The following is an 11,444-nucleotide window of genomic DNA, read 5'->3' as shown; positions in this document are numbered from 1 at the left end:
GACTGTCACTACTTGTAAATGGAACGCAGCCTTCCTACGGCGGACAGCTAATAACAGGAATCGGACGCGGTCCAGCCAAGTCCACAGCAACCACCATAGCAACCGCCTAGCATGACCTTAAAAACATATTCTGTCTTCATAACTATCAAAATCGTGAAATGATTTGCAAAGTGTGAAAGTGTTACAGCTGCAGAGAGCTATGGCGGTATCTATGGAAGCTGTTTACATAGCTAATAATATACGATGTAACCATGGAGACAGTCAGTCACTTGAGCTAGCGGTGCATGTTTACTACAGTGAATAAGGTGATTGAGTGCACAGCGTCCACACTCTGCAGGGGGTAAAGACATTACTTCAATATTATTTTATATTGATATATATTAGCCTTCTGTTGACCATCACCTCAGGTTCACCATTACAGTTTCAGATTACAGATGCACACTGTCTAAACACATTCAAAAACTCATGTCTCAGAAATAAGCACAGCTGTTCATGTTTGTCATTAGAGTTTTATTTGTAAGAAAATTATGAACTTCATATTGTGCATTAAATAAAAGAACATTTCACAACTCTGAGTCAACAGAAACAGGTAACAGAAATGTCTCTAATGTGTACAGTGTAGTGTAAGCATTAAAAGATCATAAAGGAAAAACTAACATTTATGTGAAACTAATTGTAATAAAAAATGAGCAGGTGCTTTATAGATTTAAAAGAAAGAATCTGAAAACAACACTTTTTTGGTCTAAGTGATCAAAGTAGAAAACAGAACTGATGTTCAAGAACAAACCGTAGCTGCACTAATATTACACATCTCGATCGTTGTACTGAACAGACATGTTGCTTTTAAAACCACATGCAGTGTGTGACCATGACTGTTCACTGAGACCATGAACGCCACTTCGCTGAAGCATTCTTCTTCTTCTTCTTGCCATTAAATTGGAAGCAGAAGCAGCACGAGCTGATTTGATCTACTGAAAGGAAAAAGCAGAACATCTGAGTTGAAACCAGTCAGCTGAAATCATTAAGACAGGAACAAATTCAATGCAGTGTCTCAAGTGGCTTAGCCTGTTACAACTGTTGATACAAGCTAAATACGGTTAACACACAGTGTCAGGGAGCTCCAGTGTGGGAACTAGTGGCTTTAGGTTTGTAGTCATTTAACTTTCATCCATTCATTTAATTCAGGAGGAAGAAATGCCAGGTTGGTGCAGGCTGGTTACATGCATTTGGTCCCATGCTGTCTTTAATTAAATGACTTGGTTCATTTTATGGCTGGGCTGTATGTGGGGTTATATCATGTTATTTGGGCAGGAGTACCTGTCCCCTGTTAGACTTAGAAAGTTTCTCCATAAGTAGAGTTTCTAACTCTTCTAGCACATCTGTGGCTGACAGCTTTTTGGTGGCTCTTTTTACCCCACACTGGTTGTGAGTGTGTAAATAGCCCCACTAGTTATTTTGGGTTGCAGTTAACTAGGGAGGAAGGGGTGGGTATGCCATGATTAGGTGAATAACAATTATATGTGATACATAAATTTCACAATGCATGCATATATCTCTATCAATTAAACCTGGCCTGAGGGCTGCCATTTTTTACATTCAGTTATTTCTCTTAGAAATGTTGGAACTAAATAATGAATGTGTTACAGTTAAAGTGAAACACTGGTCAGTGTAAATGGCTCATTGGGACACAGAAACCTTTAAATTAAACCTGATATCTAGTGTCAAACAATATCAAAGCTGTAAAAGATGTTTACATTCAGAATTTATAAAACTATGATTGTAAATAAATTCAAACAAGTGAGCTTTTCTCTTTGTGCTGAATATCAACACTGTGGTTTCTTAGACTGTAAGCTTTACTTTAGTGCAACCAGTTGCAGAAGCTGCCACTCCAAATGTCTTTTGATAACAAGAAAAAAATACCTTTTCAGTACACGGCCTGAAGTTCTTCTCCGACATCTTCTGCAATCGGCTTTGTCTGCTGGTTTGAAGACAATAAACCACAAAAAAGATGATTTAGTCACTTTGTCTGCGTCATGCAGCTCGAATGTGTCGTGTAACGATGTTGAATAGCCGTCGTTATCCCTCTGCTGCATCAGTAGGATTGTACTGTACAGCATCTCATTGATATGTGAGGAATGCTAATGTAACACGATAACAGACTTACATCATTAAAATATAAAGTGCAGGAGATATTTAGATATTTTTTATATTTATATTACATTTTATAGCTGACGGATTTTACTAAATAGATAGAATTTACTAAATAGCTGGATGAACATGAAAAATATGTCTATAATAACAAATGACTATGAGAGCCAGTAGAATTAATTCAGCTGGACACTCAAAAGACGTCCTTAAATGCTCTTTAAGTGGCAGAACAGATGAACAAACAGTTAATCGCTTACTTGAGATGAAATCTGCTCAGCTACTTTGAAAACAGCTTCTAACTGGTTCCTCCTTTAACAGGATGACTGCTCAGGGGTAAGGCCATCATGCAATCCAGCAACCTTTATGGTTCTGCTTTGATTCACCAGGAACTATTAGGGAAACCTTCCAGCGCCTCCTGTGAAAGACACAGGCATAAACACACAAACATTTATTAACATGTTCCACAGTGTTCCAGTTTGATTTTCTTATCCTGTGGACAACAACGTACATGGATGCAGGTTTATTGTTAACTTTTGTAAGGTTTATTTAATGAACATATCCAGCTGCAGCTCCACTGTGATCCTGAACTGGATAAGCACTTAAGAAAATGTGTCAATAAATGGACAAACATCAACTTACTATATTTATCCAAACAGACGGGACCAATAATGCTTCGCTGAGTTAGAGACTTTAACAGACTCTTCTATGTAAGAATGTCTCGTGCTGATATACCTGCAAACTTGACAACAAAGGTTTTTCAGACTACATGTAGCTGTCCTCTATGTCAGCTAACACATTTACATTTATGTCACACTTATTTCTGCTTTCCCATTTTATAATTATTACTTACATTTTGATTAGATACCTTGAGTTTGTAAATGATCAGATTACATAATTGGAATACAATGTATCCAATTCAGGGTTGCGGGAGGATGAAGCCTATCCCAGCTGATACAGGACAAAGACAGGCTGCCAGTTTATTGCAGGGCTAATACAATATGTGTAACAGAAAATCCACTTAAATGTTTGATATTTCTTATAATAATCATAATTATGACTATTATTTAAAGGTTTCTTCATAAATACATTTTGATTTTTTATAACCCCTAAAATATAAACCTGAGCTGTTTCAGATTCTGACCTCTGACCTCAGTGACCTGGCTGTGTCCTCACTGCAGCTCCCTCTTGGAAGTACGTCTGCTTCTTGTCTTCCCCCAGTGTTGACCGCCTGATATCAAGATATCACGTACTGTAACTGAGGAACAAAAAAGGACAAACACTTGCCTTCATTTAAAAGTACATTCATACAGAGATAATCTATGGAAACACACTAGTTCACAGTTTGGGAGGAACCAGTTCCTGTGAAACATTTCTGTATATGAACATCATGTGGAGAATGAATGAAATGAGTTCTTCAGGTGACTCAGCAGTCCCACACTGACAAATGAAATCTAGTTAAACTATTAAGCATATTTGCTCTTCTGAAATCTGTGTTAAACAACAACAAACATAAATTAGTAACAAAAACTACAGCTGAGTATAGGCTTTACAAACCACCAGCAGCCATAATGCTAAATTTTAATCTTCAAATGTTTCTGAGCTGTCTTCAACCTGCTTTTAGCACATTAAAGTCTCAATAAATAAAGTCAATGCAGACTCAATCCTAAATGTTCAGCACACAGAGACACAGAGGTACTGTTTAAAGTTTAGTGTTAACTTGAGTCACTGATCATTCACAGTATTACAGAGTCTGGCAGTCTTTGCATGATGTCCACGTCACTGTAAGTTTCTAGCTGACTCTCAGGTGTGCCAGCAGGAAAGAGTAATAATAACCTGCATCCTGAGGTTTGTCATGCAGGATTAAAGGAGCCAAGCTTTGTTCACACAGCTAGGATTGTATTTTACACTGACCCTGGGTCAGTATCAACTTCAAGAAGACAGCTGTAACTGTTGATAGAAGAATCACACACACATATTTATGGCTTTGCCTTATAGAATTCAGCATCTCAGTGCTCAGGAAATAGGTTTTGCAGCTGTTTGAGCTAAGATTTTCAAGTTATTCACAAATTAAAACCTATACTTTGTGTCGGGCAAGAACTAAATTCAAATGCATGTAACAGTGAGAAACGCACTGTCTTGGCAAAGTAAAGCGTTTCTCATCAACTTCATAGAGCTTGCTGTAACTTTTGATAGAAGACTCAGACAAACATGTTTATGGCTTTATCTTATAGAACTCAATATCCCCGTGCTGGGCAAACAGTGTGAGTCTTCTCTCAAAATTTACAGCTGTCTTTATGAAGTTTATGGAAAAACGCTTTATTTCACCACGTTAGTGCGTTTCTCGCTATTACATGCATTTGAATGGAGTTCTCGCCCGACACAAAGTATAGGTTTTCAATTTGTGAATAACTTGAAAATCTTAGCTCAAACAGCTGCAAAACCTATTTCCTCAGCACGGAGATGCTGAATTCTATAAGGCAAAGCCATAAATATGTGTGTGTGTGAGTCCTCTATCAAAAGTTACAGCTGTCTTCATGAAGTTGATACTGACCCAGGGTCAGTGTAAAATACAAGTTATTCACATAATGAAAACTTATACTTTGTTTCGTGCAAGAACTCCATTCAAATGCATGTAATAGTCAGAAATGCACTGTCTCGGCGAAATGAAGCCTTTTTGTCCAACTTCATGAAGTTAGCTGTAACTTTTGATAAAAGGCTCAAAGCAGAGGGATAACGACGGCTATTCAACATCGTTACACGACACATTCGAGCTGCATGACGCAGACAAAGTGACTAAATCATCTTTTTTGTGGTTTATTGTCTTCAAACCAGCAGACAAAGCCGATTGCAGAAGATGTCGGAGAAGAACTTCAGGCCGTGTACTGAAAAGGTATTTTTTTCTTGTTATCAAAAGACATTTGGAGTGGCAGCTTCTGCAACTGGTTGCACTAAAGTAAAGCTTACAGTCTAAGAAACCACAGTGTTGATATTCAGCACAAAGAGAAAAGCTCACTTGTTTGAATTTATTTACAATCATAGTTTTATAAATTCTGAATGTAAACATCTTTTACAGCTTTGATATTGTTTGACACTAGATATCAGGTTTAATTTAAAGGTTTCTGTGTCCCAATGAGCCATTTACACTGACCAGTGTTTCACTTTAACTGTAACACATTCATTATTTAGTTCCAACATTTCTAAGAGAAATAACTGAATGTAAAAAATGGCAGCCCTCAGGCCAGGTTTAATTGATAGAGATATATGCATGCATTGTGAAATTTATGTATCACATATAATTGTTATTCACCTAATCATGGCATACCCACCCCTTCCTCCCTAGTTAACTGCAACCCAAAATAACTAGTGGGGCTATTTACACACTCACAACCAGTGTGGGGTAAAAAGAGCCACCAAAAAGCTGTCAGCCACAGATGTGCTAGAAGAGTTAGAAACTCTACTTATGGAGAAACTTTCTAAGTCTAACAGGGGACAGGTACTCCTGCCCAAATAACATGATATAACCCCACATACAGCCCAGCCATAAAATGAACCAAGTCATTTAATTAAAGACAGCATGGGACCAAATGCATGTAACCAGCCTGCACCAACCTGGCATTTCTTCCTCCTGAATTAAATGAATGGATGAAAGTTAAATGACTACAAACCTAAAGCCACTAGTTCCCACACTGGAGCTCCCTGACACTGTGTGTTAACCGTATTTAGCTTGTATCAACAGTTGTAACAGGCTAAGCCACTTGAGACACTGCATTGAATTTGTTCCTGTCTTAATGATTTCAGCTGACTGGTTTCAACTCAGATGTTCTGCTTTTTCCTTTCAGTAGATCAAATCAGCTCGTGCTGCTTCTGCTTCCAATTTAATGGCAAGAAGAAGAAGAAGAATGCTTCAGCGAAGTGGCGTTCATGGTCTCAGTGAACAGTCATGGTCACACACTGCATGTGGTTTTAAAAGCAACATGTCTGTTCAGTACAACGATCGAGATGTGTAATATTAGTGCAGCTACGGTTTGTTCTTGAACATCAGTTCTGTTTTCTACTTTGATCACTTAGACCAAAAAAGTGTTGTTTTCAGATTCTTTCTTTTAAATCTATAAAGCACCTGCTCATTTTTTATTACAATTAGTTTCACATAAATGTTAGTTTTTCCTTTATGATCTTTTAATGCTTACACTACACTGTACACATTAGAGACATTTCTGTTACCTGTTTCTGTTGACTCAGAGTTGTGAAATGTTCTTTTATTTAATGCACAATATGAAGTTCATAATTTTCTTACAAATAAAACTCTAATGACAAACATGAACAGCTGTGCTTATTTCTGAGACATGAGTTTTTGAATGTGTTTAGACAGTGTGCATCTGTAATCTGAAACTGTAATGGTGAACCTGAGGTGATGGTCAACAGAAGGCTAATATATATCAATATAAAATAATATTGAAGTAATGTCTTTACCCCCTGCAGAGTGTGGACGCTGTGCACTCAATCACCTTATTCACTGTAGTAAACATGCACCGCTAGCTCAAGTGACTGACTGTCTCCATGGTTACATCGTATATTATTAGCTATGTAAACAGCTTCCATAGATACCGCCATAGCTCTCTGCAGCTGTAACACTTTCACACTTTGCAAATCATTTCACGATTTTGATAGTTATGAAGACAGAATATGTTTTTAAGGTCATGCTAGGCGGTTGCTATGGTGGTTGCTGTGGACTTGGCTGGACCGCGTCCGATTCCTGTTATTAGCTGTCCGCCGTAGGAAGGCTGCGTTCCATTTACAAGTAGTGACAGTCTGCCGCAACTCGAACTCAAACCCCGCTTTGTTCTTTAATTATAGGCCTTTTATAGCCGTTCATGACAGGCGCACACACACACATAAAGCACTTTGCCTCACCATGAGAATGGAACTTTACCTAAGCTAACCTTTAAAATATCTGATATAGGATAGAAAAAATGAAGCAACCAGAGATTTAATGATGAAGACTCTGGGTTCTGTAGTGACCTGAATGACTCTTTGCATACAATTTATTGAAGAGGACTTTAGAATGCACTTTACATTTAGACTGTTGCTGTTTAATTTTTTACATTGTTGCGGTGTTATGTCATGAATAAAGTTCACCTGCTGGGGGTTTGATGGATCAGATCATCATAATCAATGGGTCCTGAGGTGGGCGGGACTGCCTCTGGTGATGTCACCATGAAGGAACAGCATCTGGCACGTGTTGCTGAAACATCCCAGTACACTGGTGTAGTTTCCTCTCCAGCTGTTTGACATTTGACACTTCAACATTAAGGGGAAGAAGAAGAAACAGTGTTAGGTCAGGTGACCACATGGTTTCTAAAGTAACTGACAGGAAGTAACCAGGCCGTTAGAAATGGATGGCATGTGTTTAGAGTTACTGGAGTTGGGTAACTCTACTTACCAAAAGCAGAAGCACACAGATGAAGGATCAGATGCTGAATGTTGCAGGAACATGCTCGTGCGGTGGTCATTCAGTGCTGCTCCGGCAGGTTAGACAGTCCAAGACTGATATACTGCCCATCTGAGAGTTTGAAAACACACATGCAAAGATTTATTTTGTATTACAGTCAAAGTTGGATGTTCATTTTTGTCCTTTAAAAATGTTTGTGTATTTGAAAGCGCTAACATTTAAGGATGACTTGGATCGTCTCCTTTAAAGGGGAGACAAGTGTATCCACTGATCCACGTCACTTTACCTGGATGATGACTCCTCTCCCCCTCACTCAGAAACGCTCCTAATATAACCAAGCAAATAAATAATATTGAAGATTTACTTACATCATTACAAAAACAGGAAAAACATCTCCCTTTGATTCTATTTCTCCATTCCTGCTGAACATCAGGCAACAAATATCTCAATAAATCACAGTAAAATGTAAAGCACATGTTTTCTCTGCTTTGTCTAACCTCTGCAGAGCCTCTGTCAAGAAAAACATATCTGTAAGCATAAAACAAATATACATTTCATAACACGTCACTGGACAAACCTCGGTCAGTTGATTTCCTCTGTGCAGTGCAGACGAACATCAGTCAGCAAGTCAAGGTGGTGAGATGGACTGGTGTCCTTTGTGACTCTGCTGGTTCTTCTGAGGAAATACCACCGTCTCTCCACACCGTCACCATCTGTGAGCACAAACTGCTGCTCTGCTCTGCCAGCATGTAGGAAATCACATATCACACACACAGGGGTGAAGAAACATTAGAACTCAACTTTGGATACTTTAGATCTAAACAGATCAAAGTAGCTCTTAGCTTCAACAATCAGTGAACAGACAAACAATGATACCATACTGATTCTGTATGAATACAATATGGTATTTTCAATACAGGTGTCAAATTAATTTACTAAAACTAATACAGATATATGTGTTTTTTTTTTTTGATAAATTCGTTTGCTAAATTTAAATGTTGTATACCTATGTGGTGTGTGACTTTTGTTGCTATGATGCCAGGTCTCTCTTGGAAATGAGATTTTTAATCTCAATGAGATTTTTTACCTGGATAAATAAAGGATTAATAAAAAATTATAAGAATATATATTTTTTCATTTAACAATTGCAACTGAAAGAAATTAAATATTGAACAAAAATATATTGTCACATTTTGAGCATGCTCAGCATGCTGACAGACTTGAAGTTGCTACAGATTTTAAGAAGTGATAATTATAGGGAAAAAACTTCTCTTTTTCATCCGTTTAATCAAACATTTGATGCCTTAGATGTCTCAGTCCTATAGCATTCTGCAACTACAACTAAGCTGAAGCTTGGATTTGGCTGCAGGTGCCCTGTACATCCTTCTCAACATGTGGGTACCATTTAATCACACTTCTTCCTGAGCTTTGCTTCGTCACAAGACCAAAGGTGGCATCCCGTGTCACGGTCATATCATCATCCAGAAGAAACATTTGAAGAAACATCATGGAGAAGAAACATTTACGCGCCTCCCGGTTTTGTTTTCTGATCCTGCAAAAAGACTGAGGACAACAAAGCCCAGAGAACACGAGATACACAACATCCAACATTCAGACTCAACAGCCTCCATAAATGAAGAGCACCAGGTTGGTTCAGTTATAGTAGATGTCATGGAATTTTTTTAATAAAGTCTGCAACACAGAAAGAGCTGTGATCATGCTATTTATTACTGTGCACAGGAGAGCAAACACACATCAAACATCACAGTTCAGTCATGTCAGCTCTGCCACTTCACGTGTCTCGCTATGAAACCTAACGGATCAATGGTTATGCTGTTTTGTGCCCTTGACGTTATCAGCACCTGTAAAGGGAGTTGTTTTCTCAAACTGCTGAAGTAAGTTCATCTAGTTTTAGAAACTTTCATTGAACAGTCTATAACAGTGTCACAACTAAGCATATGCATAAGCACTTAAATGCTTTAAATGAGAATAACATAAAATTTCTATTACAGGAGCTAGAGCCTGTCCCAGTAGTCATAGGTAGAGCACACCTGGACAGGTCACCAGTCTGTCAGAGGACTAACACAGATGCAGCCTGACTCAATCCTAAATGTTCAGCACACAGAGACACAGAGGTACCGTTTAAAGTTTAGTGTTAACTTGAGTCACTGATCATTTGCAGTATTACAGAGTCTGGCAGTCTTTGCATGATGTCCACGTCACTGTAAGTTTCTAGCTGACTCTCAGGTGTGACAGGTGTGCCAGCAGGAAAGAGTAATAATAGCCTGCATCCTGAGGTTTTTCATGCAGGATTAAAGGAGCCAGGCTTTGTTCACACAGCTAGGATTGTATTTTACACTGACCCTGGGTCAGTATAAGTATCATACAGTTTAAACGAAGCACTGAAACTTGCACATATTTATTACAGATGCACTGAAGCTAATCGAGATATTTGCTGTCAGTCTGTGGCTGCGATTAAACACTTTACTGGAAACTTTATTAACTAGTAACTTCGTCAGTCATGACAGAAGCTAATATTTCTGTGCTAACATCGTTTAAACAGTAACAGCTTTACTCCAATATAAGCTAACGTTTACACCGTAACTTTAAGCTAGCACCATAAAGACGGTAAAACACGTAATAACATCTACAAATGCATCTTAAAGCTGTTATATTAGCACTCGGTGTATTACTAACATAACCACATTAACATTATTGACACTCGCTGGTCTGACTTTTAATAGTCATTCTATAAATGCTGTCCGTTTAAACGGTCTTACCTGTACACACTGCTGTATCCACCGGATTGCAGCCAGAGTGGATTCTGGAGTCATCCCACGCTCCTGTTAGTGATCCTCCATCTGGATGGATGATAACAACCTTCTGAACAATCTAGCAGGAGATGGTCCATATCTAGGGGATATGGACTGATAACAGCCGAAGCGGGTGAATAAAGTCACCCAGTCGCTAGCTGTGCGATTACCCAGCATACACCAGCACAATATTAGGCACAGCACCACCATAGACATTTTCAGTGGTTTTGAATGCAGGACATGGTTATCTTACCTTGTAAAATGCATGACAATAAAACAGCTAACCACCATAAAATGGTATTATGTGTGTGTGTGTGTGTGTGTGTGTGTGTGTGTGTGTGTGTGTGTGTGTGTGTGTGTGTGTGTGTGTGAGAGAGAGAGAGAGAGAGAGAGAGAGAGAGAGAGAGAGAGAGAAAGAGAGAGAGATCAAAGGCGTGCGCTTATGTTTTTTCTTGATCAAGAGTGTGCCTCCTCTCTCTTATTGGATGTATGGTATAGCATGTTTATTCAGGTGCACCTTTGAAGTCTATGAGAATACTTTGCAGCCTGGTCTGAGTGGTCATTTCTGCACAGACACAATGAAGCGTGCACTCAGTTTAGAGGAGGCTGTTGCTGCAGTTTTGCACTCTCCACAAGCAGTGGAGATACTTCTGACAGCGAAGAAGAATTTTTGCCAGGCACCGAGGAGCTTTGCAGCTCATGTGCGGAGGAGGAGAAGGAGAAGGAGGAAGAAGAGCAGGAGGAAGATACAAGACTGGAGGATGGCCAGTAGAGATCTAAAAATGGAGAAATCATGTGGCAACCCACACACGAAGAGGTCCTGCCATTTTTTCCTCCCCCCATTTTAACCCCAGGACCAACCCATTATGCAATTCGTATAGGATCAGCAGCCCTGTGAGCACTTTCCATCTTTTTTTTGCAGAGGACATTATGCAGTTAATCCTGCATTTCACCAACCTGCAGGGGCAACAGGTCAGTAAAAGACTGGAAGGACATAGATGAGGAGTTGCAGGCTTACATGGGGCTTGTGATGC

At 39.0% G+C, this 11,444-nt stretch overlaps 1 long non-coding RNA gene across 8 annotated transcripts; it reads right to left on the bottom strand.

The window, feature by feature from the left end:
- Window positions 1–409: 409 nt before the first annotated feature.
- LOC147299962 (uncharacterized) lies at window positions 410–10,697 on the bottom strand. Of its 8 annotated transcripts, XR_015128198.1 has the most exons (11): window positions 10,664–10,678; window positions 10,378–10,458; window positions 9,000–9,160; window positions 8,175–8,336; window positions 7,814–7,922; window positions 7,589–7,708; window positions 7,285–7,446; window positions 3,290–3,403; window positions 2,406–2,563; window positions 1,921–1,978; window positions 418–971 (listed from the first exon to the last, which is right to left on the bottom strand). It is a non-coding gene; the product is annotated as an uncharacterized LOC147299962 (long non-coding RNA). The 8 variants fall into 8 exon arrangements; XR_015128197.1 differs by having other exon boundaries at window positions 430–971; window positions 10,378–10,697; XR_015128201.1 differs by lacking the exons at window positions 10,378–10,458; window positions 10,664–10,678 and having other exon boundaries at window positions 410–971; window positions 3,297–3,403; window positions 9,000–10,371.
- Window positions 10,698–11,444: the final 747 nt, after the last annotated feature.

Source organism: Aulonocara sp. 'chitande type north' Nkhata Bay, unplaced genomic scaffold (assembly GCF_057382095.1).
Source record: "Aulonocara sp. 'chitande type north' Nkhata Bay isolate Kocher_YH1m ecotype deep benthic unplaced genomic scaffold, A_spYH_male_GT1.1 unmapped_scaffold_40, whole genome shotgun sequence".
In the NCBI taxonomy this organism is placed as follows: Eukaryota; Metazoa; Chordata; class Actinopteri; order Cichliformes; family Cichlidae; genus Aulonocara; species Aulonocara sp. 'chitande type north' Nkhata Bay.
The sequence above is the reverse complement of the archived record's forward strand: the minus strand, read 5'-3'. Positions and strand labels throughout refer to the sequence as shown.